We start from the raw sequence: 10,020 nt of genomic DNA, 5'->3' as shown, positions 1-10,020 counted from the left end.
AATATAAAAAGCCTTAAATTAATAAATGTTATAAGCTATACCAAGTATTAACATGTCTTTGAAGTAGATTTCGCTAAATCAATATTTCTAAGAATTGGGTAGCTTAATAACCATTTTTACTGTTATTTTCTAATGGGTAAAAGACCTAAACATACCTAAGCAATAGGGGTGAGCAAATAGGTAGGTTCAACCAAGAACTAAATGGAATTGGCCTTCAATAGACGTCTAGTTCCAAATTATTGGAATCAACCCCCAACTAAGCTAGTTATAGGGTCTCGGGGTTTACCCTAGCCAAATGACCCAATGAATTAACCTTGATTGGCCTTTGTGGAATCAGCCTTGGAAGAGATTGGATTTAGTCCTAACAATGCATAGCCGCAAGTGGTGTGAGTATGGTGTGAGCACCATTTTGTGAGGACTGAATCCGAGTTCCCCTTGGAACTGAATTTGCCTTGAAATAAACCCTATAATACTTTTGGCGATGTGAAGATGTGAAACCAAGCACTCATGGTTACAAGGGCCATCACCTCATTTGACCATTGAGTTACTTAAGTGATTCAATCATTTGTTTGTTCATTTTAATATTTGAATGTGTATAATAAATAAAATAAAATGTAATATTTACAAAATTTAAATTATAATAATAAGTTTTGAACCATTTATTAATATATTACGATAATCTACATATTAAATTACTCAATTTAATCAATAAAGATAATATAAATTTTAAACTATATATTATACTTAATCATTAAAAATCAAGTTTTTTAAAGAACATGTTTCATTTTTTAAGAGGGAAAGTAAAGAAAGAACAGGTTCTACAAGTAGATCTTGGAATCAATCCCAGAACCGCCATGACCAGAATTGAACCTGGAACTAATAGGGTAGGTTCAAGTTCCAAAACCTGAAACTGACCCATAGAGTATGTTTTGGTTCCAAAACCTGGAACCAACTTATAAGATAGGTTTCAGGTCTGCTATGAAATTGAACCAAACCGACCCATGCTCACCCCTAATAAGCAGCACTTGTGAACTTTGATGACTGGAGTGATGCGGGGTTCCTTTACGTGTACCCACCATGTTTGCGGTTGTTGAGGCCATTGGACACACTCCATTTGTAAATGCCTTGTTAATGGTCAGGATGCTAGCTGTATTTAATTTTCTTTAGATATTAGGTTTAAGAAAAATAGGCACCGAAAGAGAAAAGGAAGAAGAGGAGATAAGGAGAGACCCACCACCCACATGGGTTCGAAAAAATTCAAAGTATATGTTAAAAATATGAAAGAAAATGAGGGATAAAAGAGTCATAGATATATTTAAATTTATTTGAAAAACTCAGGGTAATTTAAGTCAATTTATATATGAAAGTTGGGGCATGTTTTACCTTTTCTACTTCTGATGGTCCAACCATCTAGTCCAATTCAACTATTGAACTTTGGCATGTATTGGCTCTACTCAACTAAAATACTATTAGTTTCGAGTTTCAGACTTTAATTAAAATTCAATTTTCTAGTTCGAATTCAGCTCAATTAAATATTTTATGAGTTCAAATTCAGTTTAAAAATTCAAAAATGAATATATTTTTATAATATATTCTTAAATTATATAAAAATATAAAAATATATTAAACCAGGCTCATGAATTTTCAAACCATTTTTTTATTGATCGAACTCGAATTCAAATAATTAATTAAAGCATGCATACCCTAAGATTCAGACTCAAATCGAATTTAATCGAATTCGAGTCTAAACCTACACCCGGACTTAAGCCGAAAATAGTAAGCGAAGAAGTGAGACTCTCCAAGGTCCATAGTCTGCTATGGTTTTTACCCATGGCAGAGTGAAAACAAATGGCAGCGTAACATAAAAGTCAAAGCATGGTTTTTAAAACCGAACCGGTCAGCGGTCTGGTTATTGGACCGTTCGAATCAAACGGCCGATCCGTTCTGACAAAAAAAATTAAAGAGTTTGAAAAAAGGTCAAAACCGTTCAAACGGTTCAAACAGTTTGAACGGTTAACCAGTTGGTTCAACGGTTTACTGACCAAAATCAATGATTTTGAGGAAAAAAATGGGTTTGAGAAAAAACGGAACTGGTCAGATAACCGGTTCCCGTTTTTTCTGATCCAACCGTCTGGTCCGATCCGATTTTGAAAACCATGAATCGAAGCTTTTGATCTGTCACGGTGTTCTACAGCCGCAACCTACAGGTCCCACTAGCACTACATTTCTACTAAAAGAATTAGTGAAAATTGAAATATTGATCACTTAAATACAGTTGATGGATGTTGATTTGTGTAAAGAAAAGGTTTATTCGCAAACGGGAGCCATGCGATGAACTTTTCACGACGGAAGGGAAATGCGATGAAGTTACGAGAAAAGAAAAAGAATGAAAGAATAAAATGTTGTTTTTAACTTATATATATATATATATATATATATCGGTTGCCAGCTTGGCTTTTCGGGAATTCCGCAACGAATTCTTGTTCTCTTAACACCCCCATCAAGTTGGGCATGAAGGGAACGAATACCCAATTTGTCAAGTAGGTAATGAAATCTTTCAGCTCCTAAGGCCTTGGTGAACAAATCAGCCGACTGCTCCTTTGTTGGAAGATGAGAAGTTTTGATTTGTCTTGGCCTGCACATGTTCACGCAGGAAATGGCAATTAATGGATATGTGCTTTGTCCACTCATGAAAGACTGGATTTGCTGCTATATGGAGGGTCGCTTGATTATCGCAATAAAGCAATAAAGGTTGGGCGATAGGAATGCTGAGATCCGCGAGGAGACGTTTGAGCCAGAGCTGCACATGTTCACGCAAGAAATGACAATCAATGGATATGTGCTTCGTCCGCTCGTGAAAGACTGGATTTGCTGCTATATGGAGGGTCGCTTGGTTATCACAATAAAGCAATAAAGATTGGCGATAGGAATGCTGAGATCCGCGAGGAGACGTTTGAGCCAGAGCACACGGTGGTGGATGCCATTGCACGATATTCTGCCTTGGCAGATGAGCGAGCAACAATGTTTTGTTTCTTTGTCTTCCAAGATACAGGTGAATTAACAACAAAAATCACACATCTTGTTGTGGATCGTCGGGAGATTGGGCAAGAGAATGCCTTTGTCTGGAAAAGTAGAGAGATATCTGAGGATGCATAAGGCTGCAGACATGTGGGCTTCAGTTGAGTACTACATATGTTGACTGAGGTCATGAATAGAGTAACAAAGTTCTAGTCGTGTAATGGTTAAGTATACTAATCGGCCAATGAAATGGCGAAAGCGACTAGGATTCAGAAGTAAGGGACTCTGTTCATCAACCGCAGTTGTTGTTCCATTGGAAATGAAGCTGGGCGACAACCAGTCATATTAGCTTCATGTAGAATGTCAAGTAGGTACTTCCGTTGATGTAGAAAACCCCCAGAGGAAGAGTGATGAACCTCAATCCCCAAGAAATAAGTGAGTGGTCTTAAATCTTTGAGACTGAAGCACTTGTTCAGATATTGCTTTAGATCATTAATTTGATCGATATTGTTGCCAGTGATGATCAGATCATCAACGTAAACAAGTACGACAATATATGAACTCGAATTGGAGGAGAAGAAGACCAAATAGTCATTTAATGACTGAGTGAGTCCGTACTGCTTAAGGGCGTTTGAAAACTTCTCAAACCATTGTTGAGAGGCTTGTCGTAGTCCATAAAGGGATTTGTTTAGTTTACAAACTCGGTTGTCACTAGGATGAGAAAGACCTGGTGGAATTTCCATGTAGACTTGGAGATCTCCATTTAGGAAAGCATTATTAACATCAAGTTGGTGAAGGGTCCATCCTCAATTAGCAGTTATTGACAAAAGGCACTTGACTGTAACTAGTTTGGCCACTGGTGTGTATGTGTCATGAAAGTCCAGGCCCTCAACTTGAGTGTATCCCTTAGCTACAAGTCTCACCTTATACCGCTCAACTATTCCATCAGCTCAATACTTGATTTTGTACACCCATCGTGTACCAATGGCTTGTTTTCCTAATGGAAGCTCAACAAGAGTCCACATATTGTTTTTGTTTTAATGCTGCAAGTTCATCTTCCATAGCTTGCTGCCACCGTGGATCAAAAACTGCTTGTTTGTATGAGTATGGCTTAGCTGGGTTGTCCACATGATGAAGAAAACTAGTTGAGTGTCCAGAAAACTGGCAATCATAACCTTGTAAATATGCCAGAGTTTTTCATTGACGGTGAAGTTGAGTCATATTAGTTATGCTGGAGTTGTCTTGGTTAGGGCAAACTAGATCAGACTGAACTGAGTCATTCTAAGTTGAGTTGGGCAGAACGGTTTGCTCACTATGTGGAAAACAACCAATGCTGTTAGGAGTGGGTAACGGTATAACGGGGCCTTGATTTGTGGCATGTGTTGACTCATTCAGCATGAATGGAAAATGATCTTCATAAATGATGACATCTCGTGATGTGAAGATCTGTCAGGAGTCCAGATCAAGGATTTTCTAAGCCTTTTGCCGAAATGGGTATCCTACAAATACCCCTCTGATTGCTTGAGCAATAAACTTATCATGTGTACAATTGTGGTTTCTAGCATAAACGAAACAGCTGAACACACGAATATGGTCATATGATGGCGGTTGATTGAACAACAATTCAAAGGGAGTCTTTCCGTTGAGTACTTGAGTTGGGAGATAATTGATCAGATATGCTACCGTGATCATGCATTCTCCTCAAAAGGAAAGAGGCAGCCCTGCTTGGAAGAAAAGTGCTCGGGCTATCTCAAGCAAGTGTCTATACTTGCGTTCGACTACACCATTTTGTTGCGGTCTGTTGATGCTCGAGACCTGCTTATAGGAAATGACATGCGCAATTGCTTTGCACAATGACAAGTGTCACATGACAGTCCTGTAGGAAGAGTGGAGATGCCAAGAACCAAAGAAAGAGAGTGTCGAGAGGCATGGCCTAGTCGTTTGTGCCATATATCAATAGTGACTTCATTGTGAACAACCAAGGCAGAGGAACATGGAGCGCCTTTAACAGTGAAGTGATAGATTCCATTCAGTGCCTTACCCATGCTAATTACTTTCTTCGACACTGGGTCCTAAATCACAGAAGTAGTCGGCAAAAAAAGACAATGCATCACAATTGATCAGTTAACTTGTTATTGGATATCATATTACAGTGGAAACCAGGTATATGTAGAACCTTATGAAGAGTAATATCGGGGATTAACATAACTGACCCTTGATGTGTACCTTGCAAAACCACTCCATTGGGCAAGCGAACTAGCTTGGGTTGGGCCAACAATTTATAAACAGTAAGGAATTTCAAATCAGAGACCACATGATCTAAAGCTCCGCTATCCAAGATCCAAGAAGGTTGGTGGGGAGAGTTACCAAGATCCTTACCAGAGGTATTGGCTATGACGTTATCCACTGTTATGAGTGCCATAAGCCAATTGTATTGTTCCAGGCTCAATCCCTGAATAGGAGATGCTTCAACATTCTGTGTACTGGCTGATGCTAGGGTGGATTTCATTCCTTTGTCGTATGCTTGTGTTTTACCCTTGTTCCAGTTCAGTGGATACTCGACAAACTCAAAACAGCGGTGTCATGTATGCCCAGGTTTCTTGCAGTGTTCACATTTCACTTTAGGCTTTGTCTGGGTATTGGAACCTGAACGATTCTTGGAAGAACTCGCAAAGAGTGCCGCTACAGTATCAAGATTTGCATTGGTCGGTGCATTAATGACAGCAAGATGTTTTTCTTCCTGGACAATTAGAGTGTATGCCCTATTGATGCTTGGCTAAAGATCCGATCCAAGAATGTTGGATCTGACATTGCTGAAGACATCACCAAGTCCCATGAGAAACTGATATAGTTTCTCATCTTCTCTCATGGCTACAAATTGTTTGGCCACTCCGCAAGTGCACTCAGTTACTGGAACACCGTTTGAAGTTCATCCCATAGAGCCTTCAATTTGGTGAAATAGGCCGCCACCGAAAGATTTCCTTGCTGCAATGTTGCAAGGTTCTCTTTGAGTTGGCATGTTCTTGGCGCATTCTTCTACAAGAACCTTTCCTTAGGATCTTTTCATATTTCACTGGTTGTTTCTGCGTAGACAACACTGTCATGGAATTCACGCGCCAGTGAATTGAAAATCCAAGAAATCACCATTGAATTGCATTTGATCCAAAGCAATTCTTGTGGTGACCTTGTATCAAGCTTTGATAGTGAGCCATCAACAAAGCAATACTTGTTCTTGGCTCTCAAGGCGTTTCTCATCACACGCTAGCAAGTCGGATAGTTGTCTCCATTGAGAGGACAAGACACCAACAGAGTTTCTAAGTTATCTGAAGTATGCAGGAAATAAGATGAATCATGGTTTAATTCCATTGCAGGGAAATTAGATGGAGGAACAAAATACAAAAACCCAGAAATGCTATGATACCATGTAAAGAAAAGATTTATCGCAAACGGTAGCCGTGCGATGAACTTTGCACGACGGAAGGGAAATGCGATGAAGTTACGGGACAAGAAAAAGAATGAAAGAATAAAATGATGCTTGTTAACTTAATGTCTTGACACACACACAATATATATATATATATATATATATATATATATATATATATATATATATATATATATTAATCGATTAGGACAAATGGGCCATGTGTCTATTACAACTATCAGTTGCCAGCTTGGCTTTCCGGGAATTCCACAATGGATTCTTGTTGTATTAACAATTGGAAAAGTATGTAACAGTTGAATGTAGGTTTGTGACGGTTCATGGAGGCCAAAGTGCAGTCGTCGATGAGTTGTTTTAAGAAATGCTGGCTATGTTTTGTCTTGGAAGAAAAGGTTTTGAATGTATAAAAAATTAGTTATTTCTTAAAAATAATGGTGTATCCAAGACCTTTGATTATACATATTTTTTTAAAAACAACGATGGATCCAAGACCTTTGATTAATAACAAAGTGGGTTTTGGGTGGGGATCATATTTCCCATTCCTAACCCTAATCCCCATCAGGGAGAAAGGTTAACCTCTATCGTCGATCCTTAATGAAAACATCAGGGACTCAAATCCTCAACTTTTTAATGAAAAAATTTTCTGGGAAAAGTATTTACTTAAAATAAAGAAAAAAATTAAAACATAAATATATATTTGATATATAATATAAATAATATTATATAATTATGGTTGAGGTAGGGGAGGGGACTACACTCTCCATCTCTGTCTCCATCCTCAATCGGGTATCCTTATTAATCCCCTTCCTCACTAAGACAATCTCTATCCCAAACCCAAGTCGGATACTCAAAAATGGGAAAAATGACTATTTCCAAGTTTGAGGTGACAAAGTTGTTGAGGGAAAATGAGGAAAAACAAACGGAAGAAAAAAAAAAAAAAAAACATAAAAGTTAAAACCCCATGTCTCAAACCTCATAACTTGGTCTACATGCGACAGGCACATGGGTGCTATTGTTGTATATTTTTCTTTATTTCTTGCATATTCACCTCTAAAAAAGGACCCCATTTAAGAAACTGAATTTTACTTGACCCCTATTATTTTATTTGATTGAAGGAAAATTGAAAAAAAATATAAATTTATTTATAAATTTTATAACTATATGATTTCTTTTCAAATCTCAGTAGTGAGTTGTCCCCATTGACTTCAATATGACTTCAATAGATGATTTCTTTTTCCAAATCTCAGTGAGTTGTCCCCATTGACTTCTTCGTCTTCTGCCTTGAGTTTTACCACTTGGTATCAGAGTAGGGAGGTCTAGAAGCTCTCTACTATTGAGCTTCATAGTCATGGAGGCCTACTAACATTATATTACTGCTAAATGACGTCAGCAGTCCATATAGTTGGTGGCAGCTGAACTTGGCTTTGGTATTTTGATGTGCCCTTCCTTTTGGAGATTTTTCATATGAATGTTGTGGGCATTTGAAGGTGTTTAGGTATCCTTTTGTATTTTTTTAATATTCAAATACAAAAAAAAAAAAAAATGGGCATGAGTTTTCTGCCATGTTTGGTTGATTGCAGCTGTTCTAATCTTTGAGACCGATGAAGATAGGGAGTGATCTCTCATGTTTTTTTTTTTTTTTTGTAATTTACATCTATACCCAACTATTGGGGTTAGTTTTGATTCAGTCGTTGTTGGGGTATCTTGGAGTGACCAGAAAGTGTTCTTGAAATAGGGTTTGTCACTTCCAAATGTTGTGAACTACGGAGACTCCCAAACAATATATTCGTCCTTGAAAGTGTTGAAGTCACTAGTGGGATGTGAAACGAGGAACTAACTTTTTCTAGTGGTTTCAATCAATTAAGATCACTATTGGAGGAAGCTAGAAATTCTAGACTAAACCAAAACTTGAAGACCTAAAGTTAATTTGCCAAGCAGGAACAAGGTAATTCATTGGTAATGTTGTGGTTGGTATGCTTGCAGCCACATATGGTTAGAAATTATATATTTCATTTTACACCCAAAGATATTTGGGATAGGTGGTAACCGCCTATTGTAGATTAGAAACACTGCTAGAATTTATCAACTCCAAGTATGTGTCAAGGGGAGAAAGAATGTAGTTATGTATTTCTCCTTTTTACAATCTCTTTTGGAAGATATTGACCATTTTGAGGCTCTAGAATGAAAGTATTTTGAGGATGGTGGGCAATATAGAAAATATGTTGGGAAAAATAAGTTGTTCAATTTTCTAATTGGGTTAATTTTTATGCAATACAGAAAATATGGTGGGCAATATAGAAAATATGACAATATAAAAAAGTCTATACTACTTTAAAAAGAACGAATAGCCTCACGAATATTTCTGGAATTTTCTTGAGGACAAAATTTACCCCTCTACATATAAATTTATTGATAAAAAGTGAGGGCAAATAGGGTAATCGTTTTGATATTAAATGAGTTGAAAAGAGTAATTTTATGATATTCAATGCATTTAATTCTCTCTCAATAAATCCAATATTTAATTTTTTAACTTGCGTTCATGTTCAATGAATCTTATATTTAAGTTATTTTTGTTTCTTCTTATTATTAAGTTCTATTAATTAAATCCATACTCAATAATTAATAATTCCAATAACATAAAAGCTTATACTTAATCTACTTAAAAAAAATAGAGTATTCATCTAGGTGGAGGTAAGAAATTAAACAATTATGAGTCAAATGGGTTAATCCATGTTGCCACGATTAAATAATAAAATAAAAAATATATAAAATAAAAAAAATAGAAATTAAAAAAAAATTGGCAACATTTTTAACATACATATTAAACAATAATAAGTATGATAAATAAGAAATATTTTTATTAATGATGGAAATTGAATGTAAAATTGAAAATCAATTGGAAATAAAAATGTTTTCCTATTCTTTCTCATTAAATCCTATATTTAAGATATATTTTTCTCATCATTAAATTCATGTAAATAAATTCACAATATTAATTTAATAGTATAAAAATAAATATTTTGAAAAGTAATTTGAAAACAAAACCATTTTCTTCCCTCCTGGTGGTGGGCAAGCAATTTGATCATTTGGGGTCAAATGGATTAATAAATCATTCCATAATTAAATAATAAAAATTTTAAAATAAATAAGTATGAAATGTAAGAAATATTTTTATTAAAGATGAAAAATGAATGTCAAATTTAAAATCTACCTATAAATGAAATGATGTCATAGTCAAATAATAAAATTTTAAAAAATAGAAAATACAAAGAATCACAAAAATAAAAAAGGTAGAGAAAATTTTGGGCACATATCTAATATTATATATTTATAAAAAAATATTGGATACATTTATAATATTACAAATTCATTATATTGAACAAAAATAAGTATTATACATAAGAAAAAAAATTTCAATGATAGAAATATAATACAAAATTTAATTCCAACCTAGAAATCAAACTATTTTTCTTGTTGGGTGGTGGGTTAGTGGTTTGAGTCAAATGATATCATAGACAAACAAAAATTAAGTATGATAAGTAAAAATTATTTATATAATG

This window comes from Nelumbo lutea, chromosome 3, assembly GCF_056320005.1.
Source record: "Nelumbo lutea isolate HS-2025 chromosome 3, American lotus-T2T, whole genome shotgun sequence".
Taxonomy (NCBI): Eukaryota; Viridiplantae; Streptophyta; class Magnoliopsida; order Proteales; family Nelumbonaceae; genus Nelumbo; species Nelumbo lutea.
Note: the sequence above shows the minus strand (reverse complement) of the source record.